Raw genomic sequence first — 8,983 nt, forward strand, 5'->3', positions numbered from 1 at the left:
CAGTGGGGTCATTTGAGGAGAAATAATACGCGGTCTCCCTTCGCAGTGTTATTGTGATCAATGTGGATATTTTCTTATTTCTTTATGTTTGCTGTTACAGCTTATGCATCGGAGTCTCCAAGTTCAAGTTCGCTATAAGTTCATTTTCATGCTCGCGCCAGTGTCGGTAAATGCTATTGTCGAGCATACTGCAGCCGAATGGTAACGCCCACTTTCGAACTGAGTTGCACTCTGTGCACGCGGATCAAAACAACCACACAAAAGAGGGTGTAAAGAGCCCAGGGGCAGGCCTCCACAACAAGTGTTAGAAAATTATTTGTTTGTTACATTTTAACCTTTGCTTCGCATTTAGCTTCAGCCAGCTTCTACAGTGTCCTTGTAGAAGTATGTGAAGTTTTTTAATATGCTGAGCTGACCGAATGTGGAGAAATAAATGAAACAATTGCAAATATAATTAGGTTAATTATATGCACTCAGATTTTTTCAGTATACATTTTTCGTTATTTAAACTTACTCCTTGTTAAATTTTGATATATAGGCTTTATATATTTTATAGAGATAAATTTATCTCTCCGTCCACATGCATTGCACAGTATGTTTGTTCTAAACATCAGTAAACTCAAGAATCAAACATAACAATAAAAAAACTAGGCACCACTTCAGGGCAAGGCAAATTATCCCTAAATTTCAGATCTTTCCAATGAAATCATCTAGCTAGAAGCTTATAGTCAGACAGCCAAGTTGCTATTCTAAGGTTTTTGGATAGAAAAGAAGACGGTTTGGGTCTGGATATGAACTCCAAAAAAAGTGGGGGAAAAAAAAAACCACAGCGCTCAACATCCCCAGGAAGTCCTAAATCACAGCTGGAGATACCTTAATGTTTCCAACTGGCAGGTTTCCTCCGTGTTAATGCAGAAAAGGCTACAAAAAAGATTCAGCTCCCTCTGAAAAATTGCAAATGTAGTTTGAATTTTATCTAAAGTGGCAGAGAGTCCATCGTGCACCAACTTGACGTCCACAGCCTGACATGCACCTGTGCCTTTCTGTACATGGACAACTGGCAAGACTGCTCTCCATTGCAATATAGTTATCATTATTGCCGTGGAATTCTGAGGTCAGGTCAAGCAAGTGCTCTGATCTCAAACTAAACTATAGTGTAAGGTGTAGTTGAGCCAGATGTCATTCTTGTGCAGGAATTAGCTGCAACATTGAGGTATTGTCTTCTTTTTACACATCTTATGTAACATTGCATGCCTGCTAACTCAAATAAAAGCTACTGTTTTTAAAAGTTTATACATTGAAGTGGTCCACAAATGATGTTTATATGTGATCTGATACAACTAAGGAGAAGCTGGAGAAGTGTGAGTACTGGTTAATTTATCTGTAAAAAATGGTGGGTTGATTTGATGTTTCTCTGTGCAATAAGGACTTTCCCCCTACTCATACAAATTGAATTAAGTCGATTTTAAACAACTGAAGGACTGTGGTACCTTTCCAATGGCTTCCAGTTGAATACTTATGCATAGCACTGTTTTAGCCTTTTCTCACTGATGTGTAACTTGTTGCTCTGTTCCTGTCTTTGTTCTTGTAGCTCTCACATGTTTCTACATGCATCTTGCCATGACAGTCTTGAAGTCAATCTGGAGGGATGAGAGTATAATAACTACATAAATAAATAAAGAAATAGTTGGAGATGTAGTAATAATATTTCACATCCTCCTGCACTAATACAGTAGCATTCAGTTGTAGACAGCAGTTGCCATAAACATTAGACTAAAACACAGTAGCAGGTGGTTGTAAGGATGTGTGTGCATATCTTATTGATTTTTGTCCTCTCATTTTGAAAGCTAAAAGTACTTGCATCAATAAGTAGTAGGTTTATTGTTACTTAATTCACAATAAAATTTGTCAGAAGACAGTAGACTCCAGCACCATTAGAATCTTTGTGTTTTTTTTTGCATTTATATACATTAACATGTTGCAAGTGGTTAAGATTGCAGTGTTTCTCTGGGCTGTAGTCATTTTTATTTTGCAATTATTCATTTTATCCTTTAGAGATTTGGATTGGATCTGTTTTTGGCTAATTCAGACCTAAGGGTATATACAGCTGGATGTAATGCCTCCATTAACACGGGCACATAAGCACTTTCTCAGTTGTGAGCGGGAAGCCAAAATATCTCCTTCTGTGGGAGACTGATGTCCCAGGCATGGGTTTCTACAGTTCTGGAAATACAAATGGAAAAGGAGTCACAAATATAACTCCTAGAATGAAGTGCTGCAAGTTTTTTCCTTCAAGATTTTATCATAGCCATACATCCTGTTCATTGGCATCTTGTGAAACATTAAAAGAACATCAGATGGTAAAATACCCTAGAAATTACAAATACCCATAGATGTTACCAGCTGATAATCCAGTTCTTAGATTTTCTATGAAGATCTAAGCAGCAACGCATTTTACTTTGGCAAATCAAAATCACAGTTCTCTGCAGACATGTTTGCGACCATTTTATTTTCAGACCAAACAGGGTGGGGTCCTGACCATGTGTACACACTGAAGATCGATACAGCGCTGCAGAAACAGGAAGATACCAGCGCTCAGTCTGACAGCAGTGCCGTTTCAGTCACAAAACTGATCAAGTCTCAAAGATTTGTTTTGTGATTGTGTGCAGTAACAGAGTGCTTGAAATTGCTGGGCAGTGAGACTGAACAGTCTCAAGGCGGAGGCTGAAAAAGCTCTTTGTAGCTAATGCGTTTTGTAGTACTGTAAGTTTAGAGATGGGGTCATTTGTGCCCAGCCGTGTCCTCCGGGTCTCAGCCGGTCACCTCAGCGGAGCTTCCTCCGTGGTGGAAGCTGGTGATTCTGGTGCCGCCGCACTCAGGCGGCCAGGGGTCGTCAGAGCGCGCTCGTGGCTCTTCCCTGGGCTTTTGACAGGTCCACATCAGGGGGAAGAGGCAAGCACATGATGACATTATCAGTTTGGCGCAACGGCCAGCTTCCCACACCTGGGGCAATCCATTCCAGAGAGCGCCGAGCAGCGATTGTGATGTTTGCCACCCACCCCCCTCCCTTTGACCACAATATATTAGACTGTTTCTTTGATACGGATGTTCTACTGAACCTATGCATTTATTCTTTTGGCTCCCATGGAGCATATTTTTACATGTATCTTGTCATTTGGAGGGAAAACAATATCAAAATAAAAAATAATTCTAATAATAATGCACAGCATTAATACTGTAGCTTTCAGTTGTCGATAGGGATTGGCATAACACTGGACTAAAGAACAGTGTTAATAGAGATCAGTCGATGTGCATGTGTTTGCACGTGTGTGCATTACCACTTGTAGCTCTCACCCTGCGACAGCTTCATCTCCCGCTCCAGCACTCAGGATGCTGGGTAATCTAAAGAGGCCAGTCCATGCACTTTCCCAGCTCGGGTGGGACCGCCGTCCGCTGCTGCGCACGCGGCGGTGGAAGCGATCGTGTCCGAGCGACAGCCTGAGGAGAACACCCCCTCGGCGACGGTGATTAGTGGCGACCTGACAAATAAGCCGCAGCAGGGTCATGTAGCCCCTTATTAAAAACTGCGCCAAGGAGACCACGCTGGAGGGGGGTGGGCCCTGCTGAGAGGCGGCAGCTCTGTGGAAATGAATGGGCGTGGGCAAGGCCGCTAAGTGCTAAGGCAGCTGGACACCGATTCATTAGCGCGCTAGCTGCGTAAGTGCATAGGACATTTGAAGGGGGCCGAGGGGTGCGAGGTTGGGAGGGCCGTCCCGGGTTAGCACGGGGCTCTGGGTCACACTGTGCCAGTGAATGGAGCCTGTCAGAGACCGGTCTTCTCAACGGTCACCCCCTTCCCAGCTCCGCCCCTGGGGGCCTGCGACCGCCACCGCCGTCTGAATAGAGAGGCCCCCCGGTCGAGGGCTGAGCACGTGAAAACGGCCAACCTGCATTTTGCTTTATTTGCCTTTTCTTTTTTTTTTTGGCGCCATTGTGCGACTGAGACAAAGCCAGCATGTGGCGTGGGCTTTGAGCTGTGACAAGAGACAAAGCCTGCAGCGACCGCGGATAGGTGCAGCACTGCCCAAAATAGCCCAACGAATCTGAACCACTCAGTGTTTTCTGCTAATAGATGTTTTCAGCTCATTTCCTCTGTGCTACACCTTTCTGTGCCTCAGACAATAAAGTCCACTGTGGAAGGTTTTTATACAGAACTGTATTTATTTATAATGAACTTTATTCATTTATTATAAACTTTAATTATATAAAAATATTTGCATCCATCCCAACCCTGGAAACAATACCCTGTTGCTTTTATATAAGCATTAATAAAGCTGGCTGTATGTCCCAAAGCAGTTCAAGTGAAGTCCCTGAATGTGACGTACAATAGCTGTGCCTACTTAGGAAACTTCCTGGATAATTAGTGCAGTAATGTGTGTGTGTGTGTGTGTGTTTCATAGCTATTGCAACAGGGTCACAGAAGATGGTGATAAGGATGTGAATCACATTGAAGCACGTGAATGCTCAGTCCACAGGTGGCTAGAGGCCAAACATTTGTTGGAAAACATGCAGTTTGAACTTGTTTATTTCACTTTGAAACACCACTCTCAAGACCTGCCAATAGTTAAAGGTAAGAGGATTACCTTGAACACAGTGTTATCCTCAGACCAGTGTGACAGTTTGGACCCTGATAAGAAAAGGAGAGGATGCAAAAACACGCTCCTGTGGGTTTGGATATCTTGTTATGATGGTCGACCTGTCTGCATATCCATTTTGTCAGGGGCACTGTGTCAGGCTGCGCCATGTAGTTATCTATTTTTAAAAAAAGCAACATAACCTAAAGTTTTAATACCATCTTGGAACAAACTCTTGCCACGCTTGGTCTCTGTATTGTTAGACTGACTGAACTGTTGGAAAGTGTCTTTCTTTCAGATCTATATAGCAGAGTCTACCATGCTCGTTTGGCCTTCTCTGACCCACGTTGTGCAGGTGTTTGGACACCTCCTGTAGGCAACGTTGCCTCTTGCTTCCCTTTGTAAGACTGAGGTTTGAGTCATATTTGAATCATAACTGCACACAGCTGTGTGAATTCCTCTGGGAATCCTGGTGGGGTTTTCACCCTTGAAATCAGCACCTGGAGAAGCAGATTCCCCAGAGCGCAGGTAACTTCTGAGGCCAACTGGAAGCGAACACCCCAGGTTTCGTTCTCTTCATCTCAGCGCTTCATCGCGTGATGATTTGCTCAGCTTGAGATCTCAGAATGTGTCACTTTATGACATTTATTCATAAATCTGTACTCATCACATACTTTTCAGGTTCATGAGAAAGAAAGAAAGAAAGAAAACGAAATCACTGAATTCATCTTTGTACATCAGTTTAAAATAGCCAGTAAATGGTATCAAAAATGTCACGGCTGAATTTTCATGACATGTTTTCCTATTCTGCGCCAAGGCTGCCGTTGAGGAAGTCTGTTTGTTTGCAGGATGTGTGGTTAAGTAGTAGTGCAGTTTGGTTGTGATGCGCTTCACCTGAGACACAGCAGAGGTCTTTCTCTTAGCGGCCAATGATGGGAAATGAAACATTTGCTTATTCTGAGTCAAAAGAACAAAGCCAAACCACAAGCAGTGAAAAACAGCTTGGTTTCCATTTGATTTTTTTCTTCTTCTGCCTTCTCTCGCTCTCACGAAGAGCACAAAGATTGTACCGCGTGGCAATTAGGGTATTCCTAGCAGTCGTCTGAAAGACTGTACAGAAGAGACCCTGTCAGACATGATCAAAATAGGTGCCGGCAACTAAAGGGGTTTGTGGATAAAAAAAGAACAGAAAAAATGACAACAATGCAAAAATGGCCCACAGTTTCATTAAAGAGAAGCCTGGCAGACGCGCCCCTTCGGTTGTTGTTTTTATTCTGTGAACTGCTTTCTTATTCTGGACCCGTGGAAGACTAAGGAACTTTTGAACAGCATTTCTAAAACAGCTACAAATGATTGTGTGTAGTCAGCTTCCCCTTGTTTTCACTCCACCAGCTGAGTTGTGTAGCTGTAGCACTAGAGGGCTGCGCATCTGCCACACAGACAAGACAGCCAGTTGGCCAGAGGTGCTATTGAGTAATGAACAGTGGGGCATATGCTACTAGCTAAAAATAAAACTCTCCATTGCCAGTCAATATTATAGCCAATTGTGCATCGAAATTCCCGGCCACAGTCAGCACTGTGTTACCCACAGCCTCAATGGAGCGCACCTCTTTGGAGCTCATGTCCAGCAATCTGTTATAATATGGGTTATGGACGCAATTTAAAATAGCTACAGAAACGGAACCAAAGGGCACCTGAGGAAAATCAAAATTCTGACTGGCGCAAGAACCTGTTTCATCTTGCTGCTTTTATTAATGCATATAGCAGTTGAGTAAGAAGCCCTTGGATCTTTCCAGACCCAGCTGGATGCTAATATAGATTCACTCAGACAGATACAGTATGTTGTCAACTTAATCTGATTTGTTACCATTTATCAATAAATGTCTAACTTATAAAGGGTTCTTGCTTTGTTTTACTGCTGTAGTTATTGTTTTTAATGCATAAAAACTACTACACAAATAAGGCCTAGCTTCGTTATTTGAGAAACAGGCAGGATAACGAGCTAAGACAGGCTATAAATGGTCTGGTCTCATCATTGCAGCATTTTTTATGTTTCTTCTTGTTTTCTGCTGACGGAGTCACTGCCTCTTAAAATGCACCAAGGTTTTTAATTAAGCTGGAAAACCAAACTACACCAACAAAAGCAAATCTCCTGGGTTTATGAACTCCTCCGAGCTGCTTCCATACATCACTTTTTCTTTGTTTGTTTTTTTTTATCTCCCAGTCCTGCTTTTGCAACATCTCTGAGGAACAGAGGAACATCCTCTTTCAGCCTATGTGGTCAGCTTAGAGCGCCTTCAGTGACCTTTTTTCTTTCACCAGGTGGGGGAACATTGTAGACCTGGGACTTGAAGGACAGCAGCTAAAATTGTACAGATGTACTCCTCCCCCCCATCCAATATTTGCACTATACACTTGCTTTCCAGGGACCGCGTTCCCTGTTGTTTAACAACTGATTGCAAAATGCCACTGCAGGGCTCCGCCCCCACCCTTCATGTGCTGTTACACTGTTAATGTACTGTGCCTAGAGCAATCGGTTCACATCCAAGAAAATTAGGTGAGGTTAGAAACGTCCTCCCTGAGTCATGCCACATATATTATGTGGCAACAAACACAGCTGCTTTTAGCAACTTCATTGAAATATGTCTAGCAATCTTTTAAAAAAATAAATGCAAATGCAAAAAAGTTGCTATCGATGTTTGCATCTTACATTCCCCACACCTGTTCTCGCTGACCCCACAAACAGCTGCAGCCTCGGGAAAGACCGTTTTCCCCAGCCGAGGTGGCCATTTCCAAGCCCCCTGGTTTCCACGCGAGCCAAAGAAACCCCGAGATCGAAGTGCGTCCCCTCCCACTGCACGTCCTTTTCGTAACATGGCCTTGAGCGCATGCCGCTGTGCCAGCTGGACCAAGCTGTCAAGATTGTGCTGTACTTGAACGAGGAACTCTCCCTTCTCAAACATGTTATGAAGCAAGGACACAAATACCTTTCACCACTAAAAACCTTTAGGCTTCGGTGCCATACTGTACTCGGGGAAAGGGCAAATTGGAGCACAGCATTTTTCTTTCCACGCACTCTCCCTTGAACAACCACATGAGCTACAGACACACATGGAACACACCTCTATTGAAGGCACAATACGTATTATCTCTCTAAGTCAAGATTTATATGAGAAAATAATCAGGATGTAGGTTACATTGAGACACACTACATTTCAAACTTTTTTTTATGTGTTCAAATTTGCGCACCATTTACATTTGGAAAATGTACCCACCCCCGCTGGAGCGCTTCAACAAGCGCAACATACTGTTCAGTTCATTGAATCAACAGCATTGTGGTGTAGCAACAGAAGTACATTTTTGTGTAGTGCTGCTGACTCTGTTTTGTTAACTGTTAGCACATTTTGGATGTGATATTTCACTTTGGACTACGTCGTTCCCTTTGGGTGATTATTTGGTTGCAACCAAAATGACAATAACAATTGCAAATAAGTATTAAAGACATTTTTATCAATCTTTTTCTTTAGTCATTGATTATTGAGCAAAGCAGGCTTGCTTTGATTCCTGCAAATTGAATAGCTTTGAGTGCTAAACCGCTCAGTCTGTCCTAACATCACTGTTATTGCGTAGTGTTAATTCATTATGGTCTTATAAGGGTAATTCCCTCTACAGGATGCAGGCATATGCTTCTGTCTTAGAAATATGTGCCAAAAGAATCTGATGGCAATCAGTCATTCCAAATTCCTGGGAGAGTTACTTCGTCTGATGACCGATTTAATATGCAAATATATATGCATCCAAATTAGATAACAGCAGGGAGGTAGTCAAATTATTCATATCTTTTTGCATAATGTGCGATTCTTTATGAATCTCTTCCCACATTATGTTTACATGCCTTGAGTGTGTAAGGTACACCCACATGCATAAACAGGCTGTGCTGTTCTCTGGTTGTTCATGCAGAATTCAATGTTTTTGTCCCACTATGAGAACACCTATTATTCTTGTTTATTCCTGTAATTATTTGCATGATTTGCTTAAATTGCATAATGCATTGAAATAACCATGACATAGGATTTTATTTAACAACAAATAGCAGTCGCTATCTAGTGAAAAATGATGGCTGGCTCATTGAGACTTACTGCACTTCCTTTTTATTGTATGTTTAAGAAAACCCTATTTCTGTATCCCATATTATCAACAAAGATATGCTTTTGTGTTCCAAAGACCACTGCAGTACACGTGCAAATATGAAATTGGTAAACTTTATTTCCTTTGAGAGGTTTTTGAGCCTTTAGTGTGATATAAATGCTGTTTTGTTCTATTAGCAGTTTAAAGATCAAAAACAATGG

The sequence above is a fragment of the Anguilla anguilla genome, chromosome 16, assembly GCF_013347855.1.
Source record: "Anguilla anguilla isolate fAngAng1 chromosome 16, fAngAng1.pri, whole genome shotgun sequence".
NCBI classification, from domain to species: Eukaryota; Metazoa; Chordata; class Actinopteri; order Anguilliformes; family Anguillidae; genus Anguilla; species Anguilla anguilla.